Here is a 12,690-nt window from a genome sequence, read left to right on the forward strand (position 1 = left end):
AAAACATTAACACATTATACAAATACACATAACTATGTCTTTGAGGCCCTAGGGAAAAGAAAAACTAAACCCAAAAAATCATTCCCACCCATTTAACTGAGGCATTATACATCAGTGATGAATAAGTCACCGTTACACTATCATTAGAAACATGATTAAATTCAGGGAAGGCGGTGATGGAAGCATAGATTCCTTCTCACTTCAGTGTTGTGCTCACATTCTGTCGCTTTCTTTTCCCTTCGCCTCTTTGATGCATCAAAGTGCAAGAGTGTTCCTGAGACTACCCTCACAACACCCTATGAGGTAAGCTACAGTCCCCATTTTACAGACAGGATACTGAGTCACAAAGAGATCGACGTGTCCCGCTTGTGGCGGGGCCAGGAATGATGGCCTACGCACTTGACGTTCATTGCTTTATTCATGGGTGACCTTCTTGGAGAGCAGATGTACCTACTGACTGCTGGAAATGGCCCACAGAGATTTTCCTCTCTACCTTTCCCAACTGCCTGTTACTCTTCATCCCCCAGTCTCAGTTTCGTCAGTGTCCTCTCCCTTTCCTCTGGCAGCCCTTTCGTGTGAGCTGCCTCATCTGGCTGGACAAGCGTCCTGGCTCCCTCTGAGACACTTAGTCACATCCTTCTCTTTGAAGCTCGCCTGGAAATCCTTTCACCTCCGCATGGCTGCTGCCGAGCACTTTGTGGGACACCACGCCTCAAGGTGCTGCCTTAACAGCTGCCACAGGGCGAAACGAATTACCAGCCAAGTCAGATGCTGCTGCCAATTTTGGTACTCTCACAATGTTATCTGGACAGTTTGGATGTCAAAAGACTGAAAGATGTGGGTGACTGGACCCTGTGACTTCCAGAAAGGAGGTGGTAACACTCAGCATCTCAGTCATTATTTGCACCAAGTCAAATGATGCAATACCACCAAGGAACTAATTCAACTACCACCTGGAGCATCTGCCCCCACTTTTAGCCAGTAGTGACCCTAGTAACGCTGGACTGGTTGGTATCACTCATGTGGGCACTGTGGGGAAAGAAAGCTGCCTGTTGACCCCACACCTGAAGCAGAACACGCATTCTAAAAAAGAGCAGTTGCTTATTTTCAGAAACTTGCCAGGGTCCAACCACTCAGATGCCACGTTTGGCTGTCCACAGCAGAACAGCATGTCCAGCCTGGCCTCTTGCTTGCAGCTACAACATGAGAGGATGTAATTAATGGTGAGAGAATGTCTACACCAGCTGTTTTGGAGAGACGGAGGGATGAAGCAACGAGTCTCGATTTAGAACTCGCAACATCCTTGCTTGCGGGTGTAACAACCTGCTGAAACCCTCGTCCCTTCTCATATGGCCAGCAGGACAAGGGCACAATGCATCACAGAAAGGCTGCTTTCCCCCATACTCATGGCTAAAGACAGTGGACAACACACCACACATGGTAAAGAAAGACCTACAAGCACAAGGGGAAGAACACCATCCGTACTGGCAGCAGGCTACAAAACTTGCAGTTTAAATGGGATATAGATCTGCCCCTCTACTAAAAAGTCAAACGCGAGCCACAGAAGGGGGGAAAAAAAGCCACTCAAACATCCATCACAGAGCATCAAGAGTAGCTGCAGGTATGGTGTTTGACTCTGAGTACCCTTTCCCAGATTATAATTTGTGTGATATGTTTACAATAGTATTTTCCTGTTTTTTAAAACTTTCTTCCTTTCCCCCTGTCCTTGTGTGAGGACCTCTGACAATCAGAGAAGCTGACCACACTGATTACGGAGGAAGCATTCAGACTGATTTTGTTATCAGGGCTGGCAGAGTAAACAACCTGAAACACACAAACAAGTAAGCCTTTTTTTAATCCTTCAGATTAAGTATTTTAGCCTCTTCTGTTACAGTAAAGGCATATTCAGAACAGCTCTAAGTGGATGGTGCCTTTCTCAACTATGTTCAGAAGTGTCCCTGCATCATCACAGGATGGAAAAATAAAACCTACATTAAGTTTGTATGAAGCAAGTATAAAAGTTTAATGAGTTGGAAAGCTTTTTTGGCTGTGTATCTTCCCATGATACAATGGAGAGTGTTTTTTTTTTCTTCCTTTGTGGGAGTGGTGAGATATTTAAGTTCTATATACTCATTGTCACCCCATCAAATTCATAATCAACTGTTTTCATTCAGCAAGACAGCTTAAAAATATAAAATGCCAACAGTTCTTCTCTGGGGGCTTTTTATCCCCTGGAAACAGTTCATTTTTAACAAAGAAGTCAAGTTTTAGAACAGTAAATTTTGGAAAGGGAAGATCCAAGCTGCTGGTTCCCAGGATTACCCGGTTTGTATTGCTATCACATTACATCACATCAGATGACCTATTATTCAAAACGCAGATAGCGCATGCCAAAGTGCAAGACAACAGCAAAAAGGAGAAATCATTTCTCAAGCTTCTTTCCAATCTTTTTCCATGCAAATTTGTTCAGGTTGGTCTGACCAGAGGCATGGTAAATCCAAAGCTGATTTCTGTCTGAAGATTGACGCATGCAAGTCTCAGCTTCACAAAGCCCTACAGGCTGAATGCAAACAGCATTCCATAACCTATTCCCATTGTCAGCCAGCACATTAGGAACAAGCCAGGCAAAAACAGGGACAAAAACAGGTCATGACATAAACTATAACTAGGTAAAATTTATCCTCAGGCTCACACTATTATTCTGAGCATTCTTACTCTCTTGTAGGAGAAGATCCTTAAAGGCTACAGATTCAGGCACACACACTGCAAGTAGAGTTGGGTCTGAGCTACGGACTCCAGGAGTTTTTGTTACAACTCATTCTAAGCAGAGCGATGTGCACACAGAGTGTTAACAGAGAAGCCTGCCAGTAGCTCTTTACATCCCCCTTTACAAATATTTTTAAATCCTATACAAACACAACACTATTGTTGAGCAGTTAAAAAGGCAAGAATGTCAAAATTAGGGTTACTGTGGTTTCGATTTTTGTGTATTCTAAATTAGTTTTGCCATAGTCAATTTCAGAACAAAATGTCCTTGGTTTAAAAATAACACACTGCTTAGAGTACTAGTTACTTTAAAAGCAGTGCACAAAAATAACAATAATAATTAAAAAAAAATTAACACAATGTGTCTATTTTGGTTATGATGCCATCCTTCTTTCGTTAGAGTGAGTTGCATACACCTTGGACCAAAGGAAATCTAATTCGGATGGCAATCGTTGAGATAAACCCTTCTCACATATAGGAATTTTCTGCTTTTCTTAAGTAAATAGAATGCAGAAACAAAGGACAACTGTTGCTCCTGAGTAAACAGTTTTCTTTCAGAACAACAGCACTAAGAATCACAATATTTGGTATTTTTCTTAAGTTCTTACATGTTGAAGAAGTGTTAAGTCAGGTGTTCAGGTGACAATCTCAGTGGTGGCCTAGGAAAGTCTTTAGCTCATGTTCTAGGAGCTCAAACCAAAAATAATAAAACATACAGCTCCAAAAGCAAACATTTTTGTAATATACTATCTGTTAAATCATTTCAGTGGCAACCTGGCTCCTTGGGTGGGGGGAAAAGAAAGAGAGGGGTCACAACTGAAGAAGACACAACTACTTGGGATGGAGCATTCTGCGTCCATGAAATATCTGAACAATCTTTTGCACCCAAAGTGCTTCAGCTATGACTTGGCTTTGTAGGACCACTGGAACCGCAATCCAGCAGAAGTAACAAGCATTCATCACTTGCTCACAAGAATGAGTTTTGCACAAGTATTCGTGAATTAAACTCGAGTACAAATATATTACTTCCCATTTCTTCTCAGCCTCCATGACTCCTTTTTTTAGTAAAGAAAGCCCCTGAAAACTGGAGTCACTAACAGGAGATTTGCCACCATAGCAACATAAAAAGATCAGAGAAAGCGTCTCCATTTTACTTCACCCCTTTCTACATTAAGTGAACAACATTTATCATACGTGGAGCAATGAAGCTGTTGGATAGGTCACAAATACTTGAAGCACTAACACAGCTTCCACTGTCCCACTGACAGATTAAAATTGACTTTTATAACTAAGGTATGAAATATTTCCTCAATACTATGTAAAATACAACAAGGAGTATGATCAGTACAGCCCAAAGAGTACAGTGTACCCATTCAGCCTCTTACAATGGGAAGATGAGAAATGTATAAGGCTTCACAAGTACTTTCTGCTTGGTAACAGGAGTTGAGTCATACTGAGTGCACCTGCAGGTGCAACAGTACAGCAGCAACAGGAACAGGCACCTCCTAGAAACAGTGAGGTAAAGGATCACTGCTGTCTCTTATGCACTGAACTATGGTGTACACCACTGTCAGATGGACAACAGGCTCCAATGGCCACGATCATGGTGGCAGGTCCATCCTCTATGTCAAGTGTGTTCCCCACAGTTCCGAATGATGCTCTCCTACGTTCCAGGCCTCCCAAGGTCTGATCCTTCCTCCTCTGGGCCTTCTGCCTCTCAGATACCCCTCCCCTGGACCTGCAGTACTGCATGAACAGACCAAGCTCCGTTCTGAAGCCAGCCGAAGCTCACTGGATATAAATAGTGAAACTTTCGCACTTACAACTGCTTATACACTTCATGATAAAAGCAGCTTTTCAGCAGAAAGAAGCCAAGATACTCAAGGTGGAATTTCATATTGCACCTGCTGTTTATCCTTCTGGGTTCAGCTGAGGTGGTCTAGCTCCATTAAGATGAATGTAATGCAATTGGAAGTTAATGTCTACGCAGCTTAAAACTAATAATAAAAGAGTCAAGGCCAACAAACTCCAAAAGGGCACTTTCTTAGAAACAGCTATAATATCACATCTGGGCCACCGCAATATAAAGTGGAATTACTCCACTAACTTCTGTGGAGCAACGCCAGCTTACATCCGATGAAAACCTGGCTTTATGCTCCACAGCTGTGTGTGCCAGAAAAGAATGATTCGGAAAAATAACCCATCATTAATCCAACCCCAATGTAATTATGGAGATTAAATTTAAACAATAGCAAATCACTCTCTAAACATAGCATGCTAAAGCTTCAGAAGAGGAGGGCCTTCTACTTTTGGCTGAAAAATACAACTGAGCTCCTCTTTGAGCTGGGAATCAAGCTGGAACCGACTTGTAAAATCAGATTAAAACAGTTGCACAACAGCTTCCTTTCAGGATTCCTGAATCAAAAAGCCCTTTAAAAAACTAAATAATGCACTAGCCAAACATAAAATACCCACGGGACACCAGAAAGTATTAAAGGGCAATTCCACACTATCCACCGTGACACCTACTGTACGGCCAGCAGGCAGTACTGGGGACCAGCTTGCACCAGCACGTGCAGTGGCAAGGAGACATCTGTGTAGTGCTTCAGGGGGCTAAGTCCAGGAGGCTCACTGCAGACCATGGGCATCTCATCCATGGCATTAACTTTTGCTCTTTCCTGTGCTTTCCCTCTCCTTGTAGTGGCAAAGGCAGCATCCTCCTACAGCCCCTCCCAACAACTTCTGAGCACAGACATTAACAAAACTGGTATTTTCTTTCCATATGCTGGCACACATGGCACGTCCCTACACTGGAAACAGCGTTGTATCTCAGGAAAACAAAACATCTTTCTGCTTAGCAATGCCAAATTGTTTTTAGCAAAGGCGCTACTGTTTGCATTTTTGTGGCAATATTAATGCAGTTCCCACTGAGAAGCTGATAAAGACCCTGACTGCAAAAAAAATAATAATAAAAAAATCACCCCTCTTGAATAAGCTATCTGCAGCTACTTCTATATTGAGTTTCCAAATAATTTATGATTAAAATAACATTATTCTTTCCAATCCCCACACACACATCACAGCCAGACTTTGTGTAGGCAGAGGCAGCATCTTGTGGGAGCAGCCGGTGCCACCAGGCTGGTGGCAGCCACAAGCAACTGGCAGCACTCTGCCACCACACATGAAGGGATGAGGACATCCCTGCCCTATTCCTCTTCTAACCCTCATCTTTTTGTTGGCACCCATGGCTACATGTCCTACCCTCTCGAATCGATGCAAGTCATGCTGCATTTACTGCTGGAATTGCTGCTCACGTGGCAGCTCCCTGCAGTCACACAGCTGCCCAGGGTACATCCGCTGAATCTTGAACTGTTTTCAGGGCTTTTTAAATGGTGTAGCAGTTACCTGGCTTATCTCACATCCTCTCACTAAATTATCTGCCCTTCTGTAGGAATTTACAGCAGTCCCAACCGATTCACTTGCGCATTTGGAACTAAAGTTCTAATCTGAAGTTGTGCAAAGTGGAAAACTTTTAAAGCTTTACTGCATTTCTCTTCCCCTCCCCCCCCTTTTTTTTTCCACCAGACAGACTTAATGTTGATCAGCAAGACTGAAAATCAACCAGCAGCAATTAGGAAAGCAGGTAGCATAACAACGTTTGCAAGCTACATTATCTGCTTTTGTTTTGTTGAGTACTCATCTCTTCGCATCACGGGCAGCTTTCCTTTTAATAGTCCCAGCTGAAAAATGGTACCTCCTCAACACAGTGCAGTCACTCCCTGTAAAAACGCTGCCTAAAGCATTATAGATTTTATAAATCACTGAAAATGTTTACCCCAGCATTCAAGAAAAGTCCTTTGAACACTAATACATAGAGAAAATCATCTGTGCTTCAGAACTAGCAATGCTGTTCCAAAGGCTACACAACCAAGCTGTGACAGCAGTGTCACTGATGTGACCTGTGAATCCCACAGACACCAAGCTGTGTCTCTGAGCATTACAGTTCAGTACTTTACATAGGGTTGCAGTTCCAAATGACTGCATGAAGCAAAGCCTGGCCAAAGCAAGGTGAAAAGATGATACAGCTCTGAAGACTGAGGACAGAGAATGTGCGATGTGTTTGAAGATTCTACTTCATTTTTTGTAGGTTTTTTTTTTTTTTTTTTTTTTTGGTTGGTTGGTTTTGGCTTTTTAAAATTCTCTTTCCCATCCCACCAGGAAGGCAGAGGAGCGAGTAAACAACTGCGTGGTGCTGAGCCACTTGCCTTTCAGTGTCTTTCAGTCCTTCTGCCTGTGGCATGTCCAGAGTTTGAAGTAATGGACAGCTGGATGGCTTTCACTTCTGCAAACTGGTTTTTTTTAGAGGTGGAGGGATGACTGTGGGGCTCACTGAAGGGGTTGGAGGGACCACGGGGCTCGCTGCAGGAGTCAGAGGGTGCACTGCATTGTCATCAGATCCAGAAATATTCTCCTACCCCTGAGGATGCTGAATAGTGTTGAGCGGAGCTCAATAGGCATAGACCAGGCCCCAGCATGCTGCAGTGGTTTGTGCCTCTTTAGAATTGCAAGGGCGACAGCAGACCTTTCCAAATCTTCTACTAGTTTTTTCAGTATTCTACAGTTGTTCAGAGGTGAAGTTCCAAACCACTGTGGGTGCCCACCACTCCGGGCACCTGCCTAGAGTCCCTGACAGTGAGAACTATCCCATCTCGGGGCAGATTTTCAGGTGATACTCTTAAATAATTGCTTAATCTTAACCACAATCTGAAGCACATTCACAACACATAGCAACAAGAGAATGCTGGTTTGAACACCCCATGGATATTCAAAATTCTCAAGAGCTATTGGAACTAGCTCTTGAGCTCTAGGGAGAAAGTGAAAGGGAGACTGAAGAACTGCTGGGAAGTGTCCTCCCCTATCTCCTCCATAGCCAGGCTAGAATCATAGAATCACAAGGTTGGAAATGACCTACAAGATCATCTAGTCCAACTGTCCTCCCATTACCCTTGCTACCACAAGCCACTAAACCATATCTCGTAGCTCCTCATCCAGACGCTGCTTCTCCTTCATCACCCATTGGCAATCAAAGATTCCTGAGGTGCCTATTTTCCTCTGAAGTCTCGCCTCCTGTTGACCAACACAACACTGGTGAGAGCCAAGCAGCAGTCAGACACAGAAAGCTGTGGCTGCTGTGGGCAGTTGGAGCAGAGGTCATAAAATGGTCATTAGTAGTTTCACCTAACCTGCAGCCTTTCAGTTTCTCAAAGTGTGCCTTTAGAAAAATAAAATGACATCACACTGCTTTAATGACCTGCGTAAGGGTAAAGAATTTCACCCTTAAAAAAAAAAAAAAAAAATCCCTAAAAGAAAATGAATAAAGCAAAAGTCCTTAATAAAAAGCCCCGCTTTGTCTAGCAGCTTTTCTCTAAGCCTTCCTTTTCCATTACTTTTCACATCCCCACATCCCCTGGTGACCAGAAGCATACTTGGAATGCTTCTGTCCATCTGATAAAGAGATTGGAGGCTGCAGCCCCGCATCGGGTGGGGACCTGTGGGACACACAGCTCCAGCTCTTGGCTGCAGCTCCCAGTGCAGCCAAAAGCCCCATCAGATACAATGCATTGCGGAAGGTGGGAGAATCCTGGTCAGGTTGGGAAATGCTTGGAAAAAGTAAGACTTGCGGAAAACCACCATTAAAAGAACGATTAAAGTGGGATTTGTGGAATAATCCTTAGTTCCAGAGTTGGCCTGGCTCTAGCACAGTAGCATAGCTGAGTAGTTCACCTGAGAAAAATCCAGCAGGAAGAAGCACAGACACTGCCAAATTCTTTCTCTTTGCATTTTCTTTCTTTTCTTTTCTTTGGTTCCCCCATCTCATTTTCACCAGATAGGCAAAGCAACCCTTATGATCTAGGCATTAAAATCAATGTTACGTACACATGATCTCAAAGAAACAGCACGTGAATTGACTCGAGAAGTCCTCGGGTTAACAAACAAGAAATTAATGAACCTCTCTGGTACAAAAAGCAGCCAGGACACAGGCATTTCTAGCCTTCAGCGAGAGCATTTTCTTTTAAGTTAACTGGGTCCTGGAGACAGCAGTTAAAAAGAACAAAAGGGAATGTGTTAAAATTCCCAGCAGAGCTGCTTGCCCACAAATTAATTTTCAGACATTTGGCTTCTACGTCTTTGCTCTGTGCGATTCGTGTCCCGGCTGCTTCGTGATTTGAGAAGTTCTCTGCCCCACCCAATGCAGCCTTGTCATCACTGATTTTATTTTTCCACTCCTTCTCCCTCAGTAATGCCCTCCTCTCTTGCTTTGACCGGTCGCATGCCATCGTTGGAGAAAACCATCAGAACCCCGACCGGTTCTAGTAAAGCTAAATATACAGAGAGAGGGATATTTCAGTAAGAATCTCAAACCGATTTCAAATGTTGGTCTTAAAACTGGTCTTTATCTTTTATCGTGCTTGAAGTGCTTTAGCATTGTCAACAGCTGAATTGATCAAACACTGAATTTAGTTTATGACTCAGTGACAAGCACGTTGGATATAAAAAATCAGCTATTTTAGAAGACTTTTAACATCTTTTTTTTTTTTTTTTAATTTACTGCAACATGGCAATGCTATGGATCTGACAGTGTAAGGGAGACAGCTGCCGCATCTGGTCAATTTTCGGTTAGGTTTTAATAAGAAAACCATCAATCATTAGAAAGTTTGGATCAGGAGAGCTTCTCTTTACGATCACGCATACGTTAGGGTGATCTGACAAGCAAAAACATTTTTAATGCACATGCATTAAATTACTTTCACCTCTGCTCATTAAACCACCCTAACAAGTGTGGTTCTTGCCTACATGAACAAATGCTTTTACTGCAGTCCTCACGTACACGCGACAAGGCTAAAGCTGCGTGGAATGTCTGCATGCAGAAAAGCGACCAGCAATGATATTGCACGTCCTAGTAAACTCCAGTTGAAATAGGAGCACAGGAACGTCAATGTTGTGTACTTTATGTTATTAGCTGCAGCTGCTATCGTACTTGGAGAAACCTCCAACCCAGAAACAGCAGTGATGAAGCGCTCCAAGATGAGTAATGAGATGCTTGATATGAAGGGAGGGGGATAAAAAGGCTTCTAAAAAATGCGCTCTCTGGTACAATAACAATCTCTTAGAGAATTACCAGGCAGAAAACACCACAGGAGACCAGAAGGAAAACACGCCACATTTAAAGTGTTGTCTCCATTAAATCAAAATTGAGGCAGAGGGATTGGGGTAGGAGGAAACTCCTTGTATTTACCTAACCCATGCGAATGCTAATGCTCACGTGTGTGTTGTAACGAGATGGGGGATTTTGAAAGCTCTTGTCAGTAGGTGCATGAGCAAATATTTGTTCTGATCCATTCCAACTCTCTGTGGTTTGTAAATCCCCAAGAAAAAAAATGCAGCAGAACAAACCAGTCTAGACCACAGATTCTGGCTACTTGACACTATTTAGAAAATCATAGGAAATAGGCCAACTCCAAGGAGGTTTTTTCAGTGAACTTTTCTGTTTGTTTTCTGAAAATCTGTGAATACCTGATTTACATGCACTCATCTGAGTAGCCTAAGAAGTAGCCTTCTGGGCTTTCTTTAAAGTGTCGTCACTTCAATATAGAATTCCACATTGGTGATGTCTCAGCGAGGTGTCGACATATACAATCTCTCAGACTACTTCTGACCCACACTTTTCATCCAAGGCCATTAAAAAAAAAAAAGTCTGAATAATGGCACCTTTGTATTTCAAGATCCCAAAGAGTTTCTAGCAGCATTATTTCCCTTCCTGTCAGCTATATGCATGGAAAAAATCACTGGATGATATGTTTTCATCAGATGAAAATCTGAGCTGGAAAATATTTTAGACAGAGGGTTAAACTTATTGGAGATAGCATTCATTCAAAGTGTTAGAAGATCTTTCCATTCAGAGTTAGAAAACATTTTCTATGAGACAAAGACAACATTTCTGTCTTTACCATGTGGAAAAAATCAAAAGCTTGAGCAACCTTGCTTCAGGGTGAGCCAGAAAGAGTCTGGGTGAAAGAGAGCTCTCGGCTCTTGCTGTAGGCATTGAGGTAAGGCAGGGCATGCAAAAAACACTGGTAAAAAACAATAGATTTACTAACAAGTACTTCCATAATAAATGATTTTCTTGTAATCATGCTCTTAATACTTCGGATTGTTTATTTTTTTTTAATTAGAGAAAAAACCTCACAATGAAATATGTTTTTCCCACTAAATAATCTGTGTTCAAAGACAAGCTTTTATTACAAGTACAAAAAAAAAAAGCTGATGCTCAGCAACAGCAAAACTGATACAAGTCTTTCCATGTATCCATTTTAAATTCACATTTCTGATTCAATTTTAGGAAAGAATTTTTTCCTCTGCCATAATCTTTCTGCTGCTCCTTTACAGCTGCTTTGTATAGCCAGAGCAGCACTGGATGCTGCAACAGCAGCTGGAACAGTTAACGTGCATTCAATCTATTGTTTGCCATAGGCCCTATACAAGTTGCATCGCATCTAACAAGATGTGGTACACGGTCAATGGGATGACCATCACAGACCACACAGATGCCATTCGTATCTTGCTGCCAAAGTACACGTTCCCTGGTCTCTGGGCATCTTTGAAGGCTCACTCCAACACTTTTCCTGATAAACTTTTAAAGACACCTTCAAAAAAAACCTGGGTTTTCCCACCTCCTCTCTGTTAAAACCCATTTTAAAAGTCATTGCTTTCAGAATGGATGAGACAGAGAAAGAAAAAGTTAATGAATTAGTCTGCTAATAAATAAATAAAAGACTAGAAGGATTTGCCAGGGCCCTCTTATTTTAGTTATGTTGCTTCAGGCAAAATGTGCACTAATAAACTTCCCAAATTAATGCATATATATGCCAGAATCAAATACAAGTTTATTTTAGTTCCAATCAACTGTATTTTCACCAGTGTAGAACAAAATATCTTTGTAAATCATAGAATCATTTGAGATGGAAGGGAACCTTCAGGGTCATCGAGTCCAACTACCCTACAGCAAGCAGGGACTCCTACAGACAGATCAGGATGCTCAGAGCCCCATCCAGCCTGACCACAAATGTCTCCATCCATCATTTCTCTGCGCAACCTGTTCTAGTGCTTCACTACTCCATCATAAAAAAACTTATTTTCCTTATACCCAGTCTAAATCTCTCTTGTTCTAATTTGAAACCATTTCTCCTTGAGCTATCACAACAGACCCTGTTAAAGAGTCTGACCCCTTTCTCATCTTCAAAGACGTCTGCTTCTTGTACACATGATTTTAACAGAGCATTTCCTGATATAGGAAAGTTATATAGGTTAGTTTTCTTCTTCAAACTGAATGTCCTTGAAGGCTGCGCACTCTTAAATAACTAATATGGGCTGAATCAAAATTCTCAGGTGCAGACACATGTCATATTCTGAACACAGCACATATTGTTCTTTACCTTATTAAATGCCTTATCCAAAAACACGCACATTTCAAGCTCAACCTTACCATCATTAAGCAATGGCAAGACAACTCTTTTAAAGAACCCCTTCCATTCAGCTGCCTTTGCCAACAAAGTTTATGTTGTTTAATTTCCACATTATTGGAAAATAAAGCTTCAACATGGAACACTGAGGATATTTGCCTAATTGTCTTTGTACTAGATATTACTTACAAACCTTATGGATACCCCATTGCAGCTTAGATGTCTCACAGGTAACTGTAAACTAGACTCAGCAATGCCCTGATTAAGAAGCCAAGTGTCTCTTCCATACCCCAAATGAGATTTTCCAATGTTGCAACACTCAGTCTTAGGTGCTCTGAGTTTGCAAAACTGCTCATCAGCTGCAACTGCCACTCACTTTCTATTTTGGAGCATCAAGGAAAAC

General features: G+C 42.1%; 1 protein-coding gene across 1 annotated transcript in view; it reads right to left on the reverse strand.

Moving 5' to 3' along the window:
- The window catches only part of BMP6 (bone morphogenetic protein 6), an 85,848-nt gene that overhangs the window by 23,551 nt on the left and 49,607 nt on the right, over positions 1–12,690 (reverse strand). The gene's annotated exons all lie outside the window — the stretch shown is intronic.

The sequence above is a fragment of the Gallus gallus genome, chromosome 2 (genome assembly GCF_016699485.2).
Source record: "Gallus gallus isolate bGalGal1 chromosome 2, bGalGal1.mat.broiler.GRCg7b, whole genome shotgun sequence".
In the NCBI taxonomy this organism is placed as follows: domain Eukaryota; kingdom Metazoa; phylum Chordata; class Aves; order Galliformes; family Phasianidae; genus Gallus; species Gallus gallus.